The sequence below is a fragment of the Limulus polyphemus genome, unplaced genomic scaffold (assembly GCF_000517525.1).
Source record: "Limulus polyphemus unplaced genomic scaffold, Limulus_polyphemus-2.1.2 Scaffold2418, whole genome shotgun sequence".
In the NCBI taxonomy this organism is placed as follows: Eukaryota; Metazoa; Arthropoda; class Merostomata; order Xiphosura; family Limulidae; genus Limulus; species Limulus polyphemus.
In genome coordinates, this window is record NW_013668028.1 from 21,101 (window position 1) to 35,853 (window position 14,753).

The window sequence follows — 14,753 nt, forward strand, 5'->3', positions numbered from 1 at the left end:
AGTTTTAATTTTGTTATTTCAAAAGAAACATTAAAAAAAAATACTTAAATTTTTGTTTTGTTGCTAAGCATTCATAAATATGAACTTTCTCAGTCTCTAACTTGAGCCATAGAACTTCAGTATGTAATTGTATGTCTTGACAAAAATTACATCTACTGTGCTATTTTACACATATGTTCCAAAGTTCCTTGGCTGAGTTTAGTTGAAACAAGAAATGAATTTTGCCAACACCTAACAGATGCCACACCCACCTTTTGTATTTAACCTTAAGATATACAAGCCAGATGTACTTATTTGATGCACATGTTTATAAACATTAGAAAGAGATCATTTTATACTATAATCGAACAATAGTTATTTTGAAATTGGCAATCAGTTGTTGTCTTCGGGTAGATGTAACTGCCACTAGAATTGTTGGCTGCTTTGTCCGTGGTTTTTACTTAAATATGTTATAGTTAGAGAAAAAGTTAAATTGTTCTTAGATTTTGCGTTTATACTTTAGTTAATTATGTATTATTTATGTTTTAAAATGCATATTTGAAAGGTTTAAACAATTTTTAAATGTATCTCAAACTTTGCCTCAGTTCTCAAAGCTTACGATATTATGTGAGTGCACAAATATTTTGCTGAAGGCTTGAGCATCTCTGCCAGAGATACTGTAATACGCCCCAAGGGCACTGTTGATTTCTGTCAAGATGAATAATAAATGTTAAAGAGCAGGAAAGGAAAATTAACTATATGTGAAAAGGAAAATACCTGAAATTATTAATATAACCAAAAGAAGTTCTTTTAAGATATTCTAGGAAAAAATAAAAGACATGTAAATTTTTCTGTTACTTAATTTTAAACATTTCATTGCACTGTATGTTGATGATAATATCTACAATTAGTGATATGGTAAAGTGAAAGTAAAATGAAATATAAACATATACCTTAAAAAACTTTTGATATTCATTTAGGAGATTCTAGAGGTTATGCAAATGAAGCTCCAAAAGGGTAAAATGAAGAAAAGTATTTTTATACTTAAAATGGAAATCACCTTGCACTTGAACTATTCAGAGTTTGAGTGCAAATAACTACAATAGATAAATAACATATTTTAAGTAGAAAGACTTGATTAAAATAATATCATTATTTGTGTACAAGACACTTGTAACCTTCACAAAATCCTACCATTTTTTTTAGAATACGTTAAGAAAGCTCAGAATTACCATATGCATTGTTGCACGAGTATCCTTCCCCAGTTGGGCTCCTTCGACCTGTGAAAGGGTCAAATAGTTTTGCTCAGCAGCAGGAATTTACTATAAATGGCAATTACCATCTAACTACCACATCTGTATCCTACTGGCACTCCACTGTTGGATGTAGCCACAATACTAATTTGCATGTGTGCATTGAAATATCAATATATTCTTGTCCCACGAGGAAGCTGCAGCAAGGGAGGCCCAAGTTTTATGTTCCAGAGCTAATTGGGAAGTACTATTCACTTCAAGGGAATAGTTATGTAATGAAATAAACTTATAAAACTTTTAAAATTTATTCTTGTACTGGTTTTATAACTTCTGGGCTTTTCTTCAGAATTATCAAAAAACAAGTTAAAAACTTAAAACACATATACTAAAATTTCTTAACATAAAACCACTATAACTGCTAATGGTACATACCATTCAAAATAATGCCACCTCCTAAGATGACTTGGTTTACTTATTTACCAATACTCCTCAAAACAATTTTGGTTGCAATTATATTACATTAATAAAAAAAAGCTTTAAAATGATCAATACAATAAGTTTCATGAAAAACTGAGGTCGAATGCATTACATTAAAATGATTATGGAGCAATGCATGTTGTTACAGTCCATATATCCATGTCCAGTTGTGCCCTATATGATGACCATGAATATTGACAATAACTTTGCAGCATAGTTTCCATTGAAAAACACTTCATATTAAGGTTTTCATGTCAAAAGCACAAATCCTCCCTGCAGGCTTTCTATAATCCATCTCAGGTGCAAGGATGACAGTTTTCCCAATACTCATCTCAACAATCTGATTGCACATAAGTCCAGAGGCACTATATCTATCATCTCAGTCAGTATGTCTTTTGTTACAAGACAGAGCAACAGGGGTATGATTTGTGGCAGGTCTCCTATTTGAATAGTCCTGGGTTCCAAAGTTGATCCATAATCCTTTGTTTTCCAATAACATTAAGTAGAAAGAATATTTCCATTTTGGAAATTCTAAATCCCCATATTCAACACATCTTTATGATTTGTGGTATGAATATTCTACATTGGAAAGGACTGTTAAATACTCTTCCCAAAAGTGCTCTCTTTTCAGTGCTATTGCGCTATCTGCAAAACATCAAAATCTAGTTCTGAACTTCTAATAAATTCTGTTCCACTGAAAATTTATACTGGCTATAGTTTATATAATTTGCTGATTTGTATATTCAAAAGTGTTTAAATATAGCATATTCAACCCTTTGTATTTAGTTTTTCAGTACAGAACCAAAAAGGAATAATTCAAAACTCTGATAGTGTTTCATACATTTTTTAATACATTCATAAAAATGTTTGCTGGTTGAAACAGGCCTATTTTTAAGAATTCTATAGTGATACTTGTGTAAATTAGTTTATAAAAGTAAACTCTGTTTCCCTTACTAACATTTCTCTACATATTATACAAATTATAGCACAGCTGCACAACGAATTTTATTAACATCAAAGCCATACAAACTGCACTTCAATAGGTACTTTAGTATTATCTTTATCATGAATATTGACCTATTAGATTTCACTGTTTCACCAACTTATGATATTCAATAGTGTAACTCTAAATAGCAATAATGATAACAGTACCGTGTGTATGTAATAATAATGACCAAAAGTACAAAATTTTTTGTCTCCATAAACAAATTGATATTTTTATCAGTGATGTCTGTAACAAACTATTGGTAATGAAATACTACTCACAGCTTTATTATCTCCAAACCAACACTGACAAAATTCACAGAACTTGCGTGGTTGGGATTTCCAATAATCTGCCCTGTAAATCCAATAAAAAGTTTTCAAATAAAATTGTTAAAAAACATAAACTTCAAAATTATTTACCTACACACCAGATATTTAGACTTTATCAAAAAAAATTTAAAGTGCTGAAGTTAATAAAATCTATATCTCAATCAAAATATTATAGTTTCTCTAGCCTCTTGATGAAAAGCCTGCATACTGTAACTCTGTGTTTACATCTTATTCTGAAGAAACCACAATAAAACTTTTAAGTCATATATCATATATTTACAAATCATGATTTCTTTAACTAAATAAAAAAAAATCAAAAATTTCTCAGAGTAGTCAGATTCATGTATCAAAAACATATTTTGAGTTTTTTTCTACAATTTATATTAACCATTTGTTCACAGTCTCGACCAAGTAACAGTGAAGATATACATACTAACATTTATTATAATTCTGACCTTATTGCATAAAGTTTTGAAACCTGTTATTGTAGTATTCTTAGGTAAAACTGATTTTCCAACAAGTATCAGACAGGAAAACTCACAAATAATATCAGATTCTACCAAGAAAGGAGTGTTCTCTAATTTATAACCCGACTGAATTTTAAGTTTTATGAAAAATAGATTGGACACATTTAAATTACAAAGAAAATAATCTTTATTTACACAGTATAAACAGCATACATAACTGCCTATACAAATGGATGTTTCCCACTAATGGGTTAGTGAATAGCTCACCAGCTTTTATCTCTCAAAATAAATCTCTGCTGAACTAGTCACAATAAACTCCAAGAAGAACTGAACAACAAAAATACATATGGATTTTCAACATCACAGCACTTTGTCCAGTGGATGGCATCACCTCATAACCTCTGTTCCCTGACAGCATTGACTAGCTATCAGTTTCAGTTGACACCATAGTTTGGCCAGCAAAGAATATTCCAGTTTTAACTAGTTCACTCTAAGCACAAGAAATAGCACTGAAATATCACTGCTGGCACAGGATGTCATCTAATAAAAGAACAAAGGGCTGAAATGACTACAAAAAGATAATGTTGGCCATCCTGAACCATATGTTGCTGCCATGACAGAGTGGAAATTGTTTGCAATACAGTACTCTAAATTAGGGTTTAATATTATTCTAATTATCCAATTGAAATACTGCCATTATGTTTGTTTCGTGTTTGGCACAAAACTACACAATAGACTATCTGTGTTATGCCTACTGCAGGTATTGTAAACCAATTTTTAGCATTACAAGTTTTCTGTTTTTATATTATAACTCAAATTTGTTCAGCTTTGGACAAACATGACCTTGGAATTATGGAAGTTGCCTCATGATTCAAGGATCTTGGGCTTGATTCCCATTGTTACCAAACCTGCTTGCCTTTTCAGATGCAGGAATGTTGTATTTGTTTTTGGGTTATTGCAAAACTACTAAGGCTCTCTGTTGACTAGAGGTAAAGAAACTGGCTGGAAGCACCCATTTCCAACTGTTGGGGTATTTTAGTGTAAATTTACCATTCTTTTACAATGAATTGTTTATAGTTAATAATTGCATAACTATATTCTTTAATGTTGAATAAAATGCAAAATCTGTGTTTATACTATATTAAATTGTAATTTATAATTTGTATGAGTTTATGTTTTAGTTTTCAATAATTCATAAAGTTACTTTTTTACACTCTTTATGTGTTATATTTGTAACATCACACCTCTTACTTTCTTAAATTTGGTTTTGGTGGAAGTTGTGGCATGTCTAGAACCTGCAACTTTCTGATCACAGGGCAAATGCTCATGAAGCAGTATTTCTTATCCACTTAGTCACTCCAGCCTTTCAACAATGTTATAAATTACAAATATGAATGAACTATTTCATTTTCAATACACAATAAGACCAGTAATTTGATACTTGCAAATTTTAATGTTATGTTAATCCTTGTATTAATGCAATAAAACAAAAACACAACATTTAAAATTGTACATTGCACAAAATATCATTACTATTATTATAAAAACATATTCCCCAATGGATTATGTATAAATAGGCTATGATTGCAGTACAGCCTGTATGAACCCTTGGTAAAAATAGTTTTTGCAGTAATCCCCAACGAGCATGGTAAAAAGACCAGGATCTACAAGTTTTATGCCTTTTCTTTCAAACGTGTTTAAAGAAAATATAACATTTTCCCCCCTGTTATTGACACAAGTTTTATAATGAACCCATCCATAAAATGTAACATTAGTGGGAACCAAGTTGAAATTATATCGGGCTAGAAGTCCACATCACGATGACTGTAATAAATTCACATAAGATACAATAAAAGCCCCTCAAAGTGCACCCTGATAAAACGTGAATTCGGATATAACATGGTCAATGTTTGGCTCCCAAGTTTCTATCATTAAATTTGCGAGTTTTGACAGTTTTCAATTAAGATTTTGTAGTGTAATTCAACAATTTTCCAATTTTTCTTTACAGCCAAGATGTTGACAACATATGTATCCTGCAGCTAAGAAGCATACTAGACTTTGCTCATAGCCAGAAGTCAGATAGAATGAGACAATGAACACTAGACGATTTCTTGAAATAATAAACAATGGATGTTTGATGCACTTTGCACGTTATTAGTTTTTCTTATGTAACTTCATGTTGTTGTTTTTTATGAACTTTAAGTTTTGTGTGCTTGGTTTCTATTCTTTAAAGTTAAGCATATGAAATGTCAGCAATGTTCAGCATTTTATTTTCACACGTTTATTTGTGCAAAACAACAAATATTGTACTGCAGTTAACCATGCCAACAGTGTAATTAATAAACACAATCATGTGATAATTTTGACATACTGTAGTTTATGTTTTTCTTGTTCTTAAAATGGCTGGGGCATAAGATAAAAAGAAGTTATAATAGAAGGTATGTGTAACAAGAACTGGGCATTAATTTGGGTATCTGAAGTTCTCAAATGAATAACAAAACATTTCATGTACTGAACAACAATGCAAAAGATATGAAAAATGACCATTTATGGGTACCCCGAAATAATGCAACCCCACATTTAATGAGGTCACATTTTATGGACCCCAACTATTGCATTATAATGCAGTTTCACCATAGATATAAACATAGCTGTAATCTAGTTTTAAAAAGTTTCTTGATATGGAAATTCTCTGTAAAAATCATTTCGAAACCAGATTACAGCATCACTTTTCATATTCTTTGGATAAACTTAAAATTGAGGTTAGATTTGTTGATTTTATCCAGTACACAGAGGTTCAGAATAATAAACATCTTTGCAGAATTAGAATTATTTAATTATTCAATTAACTGATGACTGATGCAGGTCTATGGTGCAAAACTATTCATGTTTTTTGTTTTCTTTTATTTTTGAGATTTTTTAAGGTAATTAAGTTTATTAATATAAAAAGTTGTCTGAAATTATCATGAAGTAATTTTTATTTTCATAAATAAAAATTCAGTACTTTTAGTACAGCAGTCCTGTGGAAATATGGAGGCTGTTAACTGTATTTTCAGGATTTGTACTACTATGCATGTAGGATATATTTTCATATACAAGAGCTTATGATTAACAAAGTAATTTATCTATATAAATGATACACTTGTGTTTGTCTTTCCAGAACATTTCACGCAAATTTCTTGATCAAACACTACAAATCTCATATCGTTAGAAGGGCCTTTGTCCAAAGAGTACAGATTGCATATTAGTTTTCCATTCAGAATCACCTTAACTGTTTTTTGCTTAGTCAAACTTCTTAATGCAACTAGTATGCCACACTATGGCACAATGTTGTTGTCATCACGTAAAGATTGGCTTGCATTTTAAATTTAGTTTTATATTTGCAAAGTATATCACAGAAACAACACTTAACCCAAGTGTAATTTCTCGACTTATTTAGGGCTAAAATACGCATGTACAGTTCATTCAAAACCATATATTTATCACTTTGTGAACAGGCATTCAGACATTTCTACATATTCAGCTAAGTTTGCCTTCCTCATAACTTTACATTTTACTTTGCAATAATTTAGCCTCAGTTCATTTCATAGGAGAACACCTTTTAGCTACTTTTTTCTTTAACAGGGTCATTCCATGCAAATCATGCAGAAGTCCCTGGGTGACCATCTCCAATTTCTATGACTTTTGTTCCAGATACACATGTATGTAAATGATAGTTGCATACAATATTTCAGTAAGAAATTCTAATTACTTACAAATTTACAGTCAACTGAAGTTGAGGGGGTAGCACTGTTTTTTCACTCATGACTCCACCAACTTACAATAGAGGGTTTTCAAATGCTAGTACTTTTTTCATTTTAAAAATATCAGGTTAAACTTACTGTACTACATGTTTGAGACATAGTAAATCAAAATTTGAGCAATACCTTTGATCTTTTTAGAGATATAGACCCCTGAAGTTGGACTTTGTTTATTATGGAATTATATTTTTCTGCTTTTTAGGTAGCACTACCATCTGTTTATTCACTAAGATTTTATTTGAAAACTATACCTATAGGTAATTGTACAGAATAAATTTCATCTGAATCAAGTTGACTGTTAAGCTCTACCCGAAGTTCACATATGAGACAAAATCACAAAATGCAAAAATAGTGCCCTTATACCTGAGGTGGTTTGACTATGTGGGTAATTACTTAGCATAATGAGTATTTAATATGATTAGAATACATATTTTGGCTATATATATATATATATACCAACTTTCAACAATGTGTCTCAAAGCTTTCGCCCATAAATGATTTCACATTCTACCCTCTATTCTGAGCCTACCACTATAATAAAATATTATTAACAAACACAAAACTTTATGAAGCAAAATGTTTTTTTACTTCCAAATTACTAAATAACTAAATTACAGATGTAGACAAGAAATTGAAACATAAATACTTCGATTATGTTAGCAATCACAGCTCAACATATTCAAAATGCTGGCAATTTCTTTTTAATTAGAGCCTCATCATGTGCAGAGAGCATATAAACGAGCACTATATCCATTTTGTTCAGGAGCATTAATCACAGAAATTACTTTCTGGAATGGCACCTAAAACTGATCTTTATGTGATGCAGGAGGCCAGGAGAGATTTCCTGTGTGTGATTGCTTCATGAAGTTGCTAAACACATCACAGTGTATCACAGAACATTTAACAATGCTTGCAACATACCATTCCTTGTCATAAATACATGAAACATACTTTCCAAGCTGCAAATTATTATGGTTCATGAAATCAGGCAGTGCACTAGAAATTACTGTTGACTGCTTCTCACCTAAAGTGACCCTGGTAAAATCATTATATGCAAAGAGCCTTTTCATCTGCATTTCCACTTCAGAGACTGGAATGAAGCAGTGATGAGACTGGGTGCTTGCAACAGTCTGCACTTCCGTAAAACATTCAGACAAATGAAACTTTGCTGCATTGCTTGCAACATCATTAGCAGGCACAGAATAAAATTCAACTCTGTGAATGTTTGCAGTTGCCCAGTTGAACATATGAGTTGCTGTCAAAATTTGGTCGTTCACAGTTAGTTGCCTGCAAGCTGGCCCAAACGACTAGGTGCTTCACTAATACCATCACGTGAGCTCTTGCCATGGCTTGTTGCAAAAACAAATACCATTCTGCTTCAAGTCTATTGTAATTTTTGTGGTGCCATAGATTAGTCAAATTCTTGAAGTTTTTATATTGACTAGCAGCCCCATCACTGAAATATGGGGTCTTCTTCATGAATGGCACCTTCATTGAAATAAATGTATGTATAGTGACAGTGTCATGCTTGAGTTAATCTGAAATAATACATACATTCCAGCATTTTAACTCACTTTCCATTATGTAATATATACCACAAATGGGTGGACTGTGGTTTGAGAATAGTCCCAGTGATGGCCTTGCACAGCTGAAGCATTTGAAGTATTTTACACTATATTCAAATGCTTCAAGGAAAGGAAATTTATAATATCATAAAATGTCATGTGTGTTATACATACATATAATATGCAGAAAAATTGAGCACAGCTAATGAATGCACGAGAAGTTACACAACAATGCTTGACCATGAAAGGAAGGATTTATGTCAAGTATAAACTAAGTTACAGTCCAAACAATATTGTTTACATTATCTATAAATCGACACCACCATAACAGAGAAAAGTTTACATTAACCTGGACACAACATCCAAAAAAAGGGATTAGTCAAAACTTTGATGTAAGATTGTTGTTAAGAAAACAAGGAGAGATATTAAGATATATGCTTAATATTAAGTTATATCTGAACAGATTTCTTTCAATGTATTAATTAATGACTTGCCGGTAGTGTCAAGTAATTTAATGGATGTTATAGGAAGTTTAATTGAAGAACAGCTACTGGCTCAAATTGATGAATTTAATCGATTTGATATTAACATGTTCCAAGATACTTTTGGTAATTTCGATGTAGCAAGTATCTTAATATATTGCATTAAAGTGTTGTATTTTGAATCTCAGTCTCTTGAGTTGATTCTTTATTCTTATTGTAAACTTCCTCAAGTTGGTGACTTGTGTACTCCACTAGTGACGATATACCTGGATTTCATATAAATCTATTGTAACTGGACTTAAAGTCCAACGACTAGCCAATATGGCCACCTGTTACAGAGCACCTTGATCGATGAAGCTGTAATTTTCAGCAAAGTCCAGTAAAACAACTGCCTCATCCTCATGAAGATCTTCCTTCAGCTTTCTGATGTAGCTGGATTGAACTTTGGCAATCAAATGGTGCTGACAGAGACCATCAAACACATCATAGGCTATCTGTGTGAGCTCCTGAACACACTGTTAGATACACAAGACTGGTCCTGTCAGTGTGAACCCACTGCTTGTATACAATTTACATTGTAAAAGTCAAAATCGTGTGAAGTAAATAAATCTGATAAATATTTCTGAACAGCAGTTTTACCTGGGCATGATTCACAAAGATGGAGTATGCAGTTGCAGTTTTCTGTACTGCAAACCATTTTTCCCAGAATGTCTTTGTAGTCATTGTTGCCAGAAATAACAGCTGTTATAAGTTTGACATTCTGGTGCTTTTCACACACACACACATTCTGAATACATGCCAGATGCAGGGACTGGAATACACCACTTGGGTCTTTATTCACAAAATTTAGAGAATCCAACCTTATCATGTGGGTTTTTCTTGGTATACTCATGGTAAAGCACTTTGAAATTGTTTTTTTTATAATCTTTAGAATCATTCACCCTAATTGTGACATACTCCTCCTTACCAGGGCACATGTGGGAATATTCATATGACTGGAACAAATCCACAGTCCTGTCAGTCACTGCCTGGGAAATGCCTCTCCCTTTTTTTATATCATGATCAGCTAAGCTACCTTTTTTCTTCAGCTACCTTCACCATATATTTTGTTACACCAAACTCCTGCATTGTCTTCTCCCAGTCCAGTTTTCTGGTGTGAGGGTTAATTACCTTATATTTTCCTGTCTGGTAGAAACTTTAACTTTGTCTTTCAAGAGAGCAATCAGTCTATCCAGGTCATTGTTAGTTTCACCCTCATCTTCTGTAGATTCAAAGTCACCCATATGTAAGTCCAGGGCATGGGCACATTTGGCCTTGACAGCTGTGTGGAGCTTTTCTGTATGATAATTTATCTCATTTACTAACTGATATTTTGAGGGGTATAAAGTCGTGAGATTGGGCAGCTTTGTTAACATAGTCAACTGAACTTTCCACTGGTTTATATTCTTCACCAAGTATTTCTACCTCAGAATGACATTCTCTTTTATCCTCATTTCTTTTACAGCATTGAGGGCACAGCTTTTGTCCAGGTTTTAAGTGTAGTTGCAGGGCTGTTGTCTGATCATCCACTCTTAGTAACTCTGTAAAGCACAAATGTCAAAAGATTATTTACTTAAAACATTTATCGAAACTAGGATATTTGATAATTGATGTTGCTCTAGAAATTTACACAGTTATTATCATAATACCTATGTGAGTAATCACTGATTTAACATAAAAATAGATCATACTTACGAAAATAAAACAAACATATAAAGTATCACATAAAATCTTTTGAGCAAAATCAGCAATGTATTTAAGGTAGGCTAATATTTTAAGTACTCTTTATTTACATATATATATATATATATATATATATACTGAATGTTGAACTTACTTGTAATGTGCTTCTTATGGACAGAAAATGGAGCTGAGAAGTATTTTGGTAAACTTTCATATCATAATAAAAACACCTTTTCATGATGGAGACACATTTGGTCCTGGTCAGTAAAGTGAATTCCACATTGCCATTGTAGCAGTTCCTTATCACCAATAGTAACAAGTCCTGTTTTTCTAGAGTGTGTCAACTTATTTAGGTATTTCCCTACTCTACACAGAGCTGAACTGCCTGAAGCCATCTTGATCCTCTCACAATGTAGTGCAATTTTTCAATGACAGTATAATTAGCATTTATTGTCATTATATAAGGAAATATGATGCAATATTCCCACAAAATGAAACAACATTCCAGGATATGAAGTAATATTTACTCCTAGAAGATGATGAAATACTCAGAGAACATGATGCAATCAATAAATGTGTACTTTATGTTGCCAAAGTACAATAATTATAACCTGGGACACATGAAATATATGAACTTGTATGTTTTTCATATATACATGTCGTAGACTAACTGTCACCATTTCATTAATATATTCTATTTTATATTAAGTCTGCATCCCAGTGATTAAATTAATAAGAACTTTATAATTTGCAAGTATAAACAAGGGGATTTTGCTAATGAAGGTACTGTATTTGCTGTTCTTTCAGCATCAGTGGTTGCTCAGAATAGGAGGTAAAAACACAAAATCATTTAAAGGTAAAACAATTGAGACACAAAGGCAAAACCTGGCAAACATACAACTTAAAATATATTTTTAATTGTATTAAAAACTCATTTTGATAGTTAATTACCCACAAGGTCAAACCATCTTTGGTATAAGGGCACAATTTCTGTAATTTGTGATTTTGTCTCATATTTGATTCAGATGAAATTTATTCTTTACAAATACCTCTAGGTATAGTTTTCAAATAAAATCATATTTGGTGTCTGTGATGAATAAACAGGTGGTATAGCTACCTAAAAAGCTGAAAAATATAATTCCATAATAAATAAAAGTCTAACTTCAGAGGTCTATATATGTCTAAAAAGATCACAAATATTTTGACAAATTGTGTTCAAATTCTGACTTCCCATGTCTTAACATGTAGTACAGCAAGTTTCAGCCTGATAACTTTAAAATGAAAAAGTTACTAGCATATGAAAACCCTCTGTTATAAGATGGTGGAGTCATGAGTGAAAATATGGTGCTACCCCCTCAACTTCAGTTGACATAACTTTGTAAGTAATTAAAATTTCTTACTGAAATTTTGCATGCTGTTATCATTTACATAGATGTACACCTGGGCAAAATGTTATAGACAATGGAGATGGTCACCAGGGAAAATTTTGGGGATTTGGGGTAATTATTTGACATGGAATAACCCTATACTACATGTTTTATTCTTCGATTTTGAGTTTCTTTGTTTGAATTTGTAAAACTGTGTCATACACTGTATGCTCATAAATGTTTCATACTCTGTACACTATTATAAATACCATTACTTTACTTTATTGTTTTCTTTACATGTAGATCTATTATATAAATTTAACAATTATGTCTATGCCAGTTTGTTTGTCTAACTGCATAAAATTCGATCAAAAAGATCAAGATTTATTGATTTAACACATAATGCCTGACGAAAAGCGTAGCTTAAATAGCATATGTAAAAATGACAGAATAAGGAAAATTCACACAAAGGGCATAAAAACTACTGCAAACAAAAAATGTTCATATTTTCATTTCTGTACAGCTTCAAGGAATTTTACCTGTAAACAATGAACTTGTCAATTTATAATGTTTTTTGCATATCCCAAATAACAGCATTATTTGTGCTAAGAACCTATCATCCCTTGAATATATATTATCCATTGGCTAATTTTCAAATCATTCCCTTGTCTTCTTCTGCTTAGTTTTTTCTACAAATGTTGGTTGACATCTCTTTATGGTGTCACCTCAAGTGGTTTAATCACATATTAGTGAAACACTTTGAAAATAGCTATAAAGAAAGTTTAAATATGAGTGTTTGATCAAGTATTAAACTTTACGTGTCACAGTAAAATAAACAGTGGTTTGAGTAGTTGTCTATGGTTTTGTGTGCAAATTTCTAGGCCACGTGAAAGTGTTTTTCTGTGTGTATTAAATTATATCTATTTGAAATCTACAAAAGTTTTCTTAAATGAGAAGCAATGAGGTAAGCTTTATTAAGGTTCAGTGAGTATGGAAAGTGACAGTAAAATATTGTGATGACTCATATCCATATTTGTTGAATATTATTTTTACATTTATGGTATTCAAATACAAAGATAAATAAATTGGCCAACTGGCTACTTAATTACTTCTAATTGCAGTTATATTTGTTAAATATAAATGTTACTGTTATCACTGATAGTAAAGCATGTTTTCATTATCTGATTATCAATTTATTTAATTTACAATGACAAATGGGGTTTACTGCATATTTGAAAACAAACAAAATGGTCATTTTGACATTAGATTCATCAAAGAGTAAATGTTCAAATTACCTTTCAAAAAATTGTTTCAGTGGTTTTCACTTTTTTTTAGCTATCACTTATGAGAATAATTGGTTAGTTCAACATAATCAATTAATGAGACTGACAATTAAACAATCAGCAAATTCCACTAATTGCTTAGTTCTGTCTGTTGTACACAACAAACAAGTTTTTACTGAAGATTTGCCTTTTGAGTTGCCAAAGCCTTTACTGAGTTAATCTGAGTGAATGATTTTGATATGATGGATAAAAAAATACATATTTTCATCTTATAGTTTCATATTTCTTTTCCATAACATCTAGAACCTCCTAAATGAATATCAGTTTTTGTTTTCTTTTATTGACTTTGCCTTAAACCTAACTGTAATAAAATCATTAATGTAAACTAAATGAAATATGGAAAGCTATGAAATACAATGAATAATGCCATTTTTTTCTTCTTCGATGACTGCAGTATTGAGCTGAAAGTTTAACTCTTTCGACACAGGCTCGGTCCCTGGGACCGACCTCATAACCATTTTGTGCTTGTTATAGTTTTCATCCTATAACTTTTAATATTTTAAATGTATCTTTACAAAATTTTGTAGACTTATGGTAAACATTAGAAGCCTTTTGCACACAAAAAATCACATTTTTTAATGAAGTATTTTTACTTATATTTGTCCGTGAAAATATTGATTTTTTTTTTTAACTAGTCTGAGTGCAAAGTGATATTCATTTTAAGATTTAAAATACTTATCTTTGTTTCAAAAATCTCGAATTTCATTTGCACAACCTCTGAAACCTCCTAAATACATATGTACCTTTTTTTTTCAATAAAATGTTGTATTTTACCTGTTATTACATTTATTATTTGATTCTTCAGTCTGTAGACAACTCACTGAAGTAGAATGAAAAGAAAAATTGTAAAACCAGAAATATAATGAGCAGCTGTTTCCTTTTTCTTCATTATTGATCATGAAGTTTCAAAGTTCTTCCCCTGACAGTTTCAACTGCTAAACATATCCCATGTATTTTCTGCATTTATTTTACTGTCACCGACAA

The 14,753-nt window shown here is 31.5% G+C and overlaps 2 long non-coding RNA genes across 4 annotated transcripts in view; both read right to left on the reverse strand.

The window, feature by feature from the left end:
* Positions 1–1,236: 1,236 nt before the first annotated feature.
* The window catches only part of LOC111087644, a 35,480-nt gene continuing 21,963 nt past the window's right edge, over positions 1,237–14,753 (reverse strand). The window contains exons 2-3 of one of the 3 annotated variants that reach the window (XR_002612307.1): positions 2,976–3,048; positions 1,237–1,259 (exon numbers count right to left, since the gene is read on the reverse strand). This is a non-coding gene — a long non-coding RNA (uncharacterized LOC111087644). Of the gene's footprint in view, positions 1,260–1,681; positions 2,355–2,970; positions 3,049–14,753 lie in introns of those variants that run through there. The other 2 variants (XR_002612306.1, XR_002612305.1) reach the window with 2 other exon arrangements.
* Positions 7,854–11,500, reverse strand: LOC111087643. The gene is made up of 2 exons (XR_002612304.1): positions 11,214–11,500; positions 7,854–10,917 (listed from the first exon to the last, which is right to left on the reverse strand). It is a non-coding gene; the product is annotated as an uncharacterized LOC111087643 (long non-coding RNA).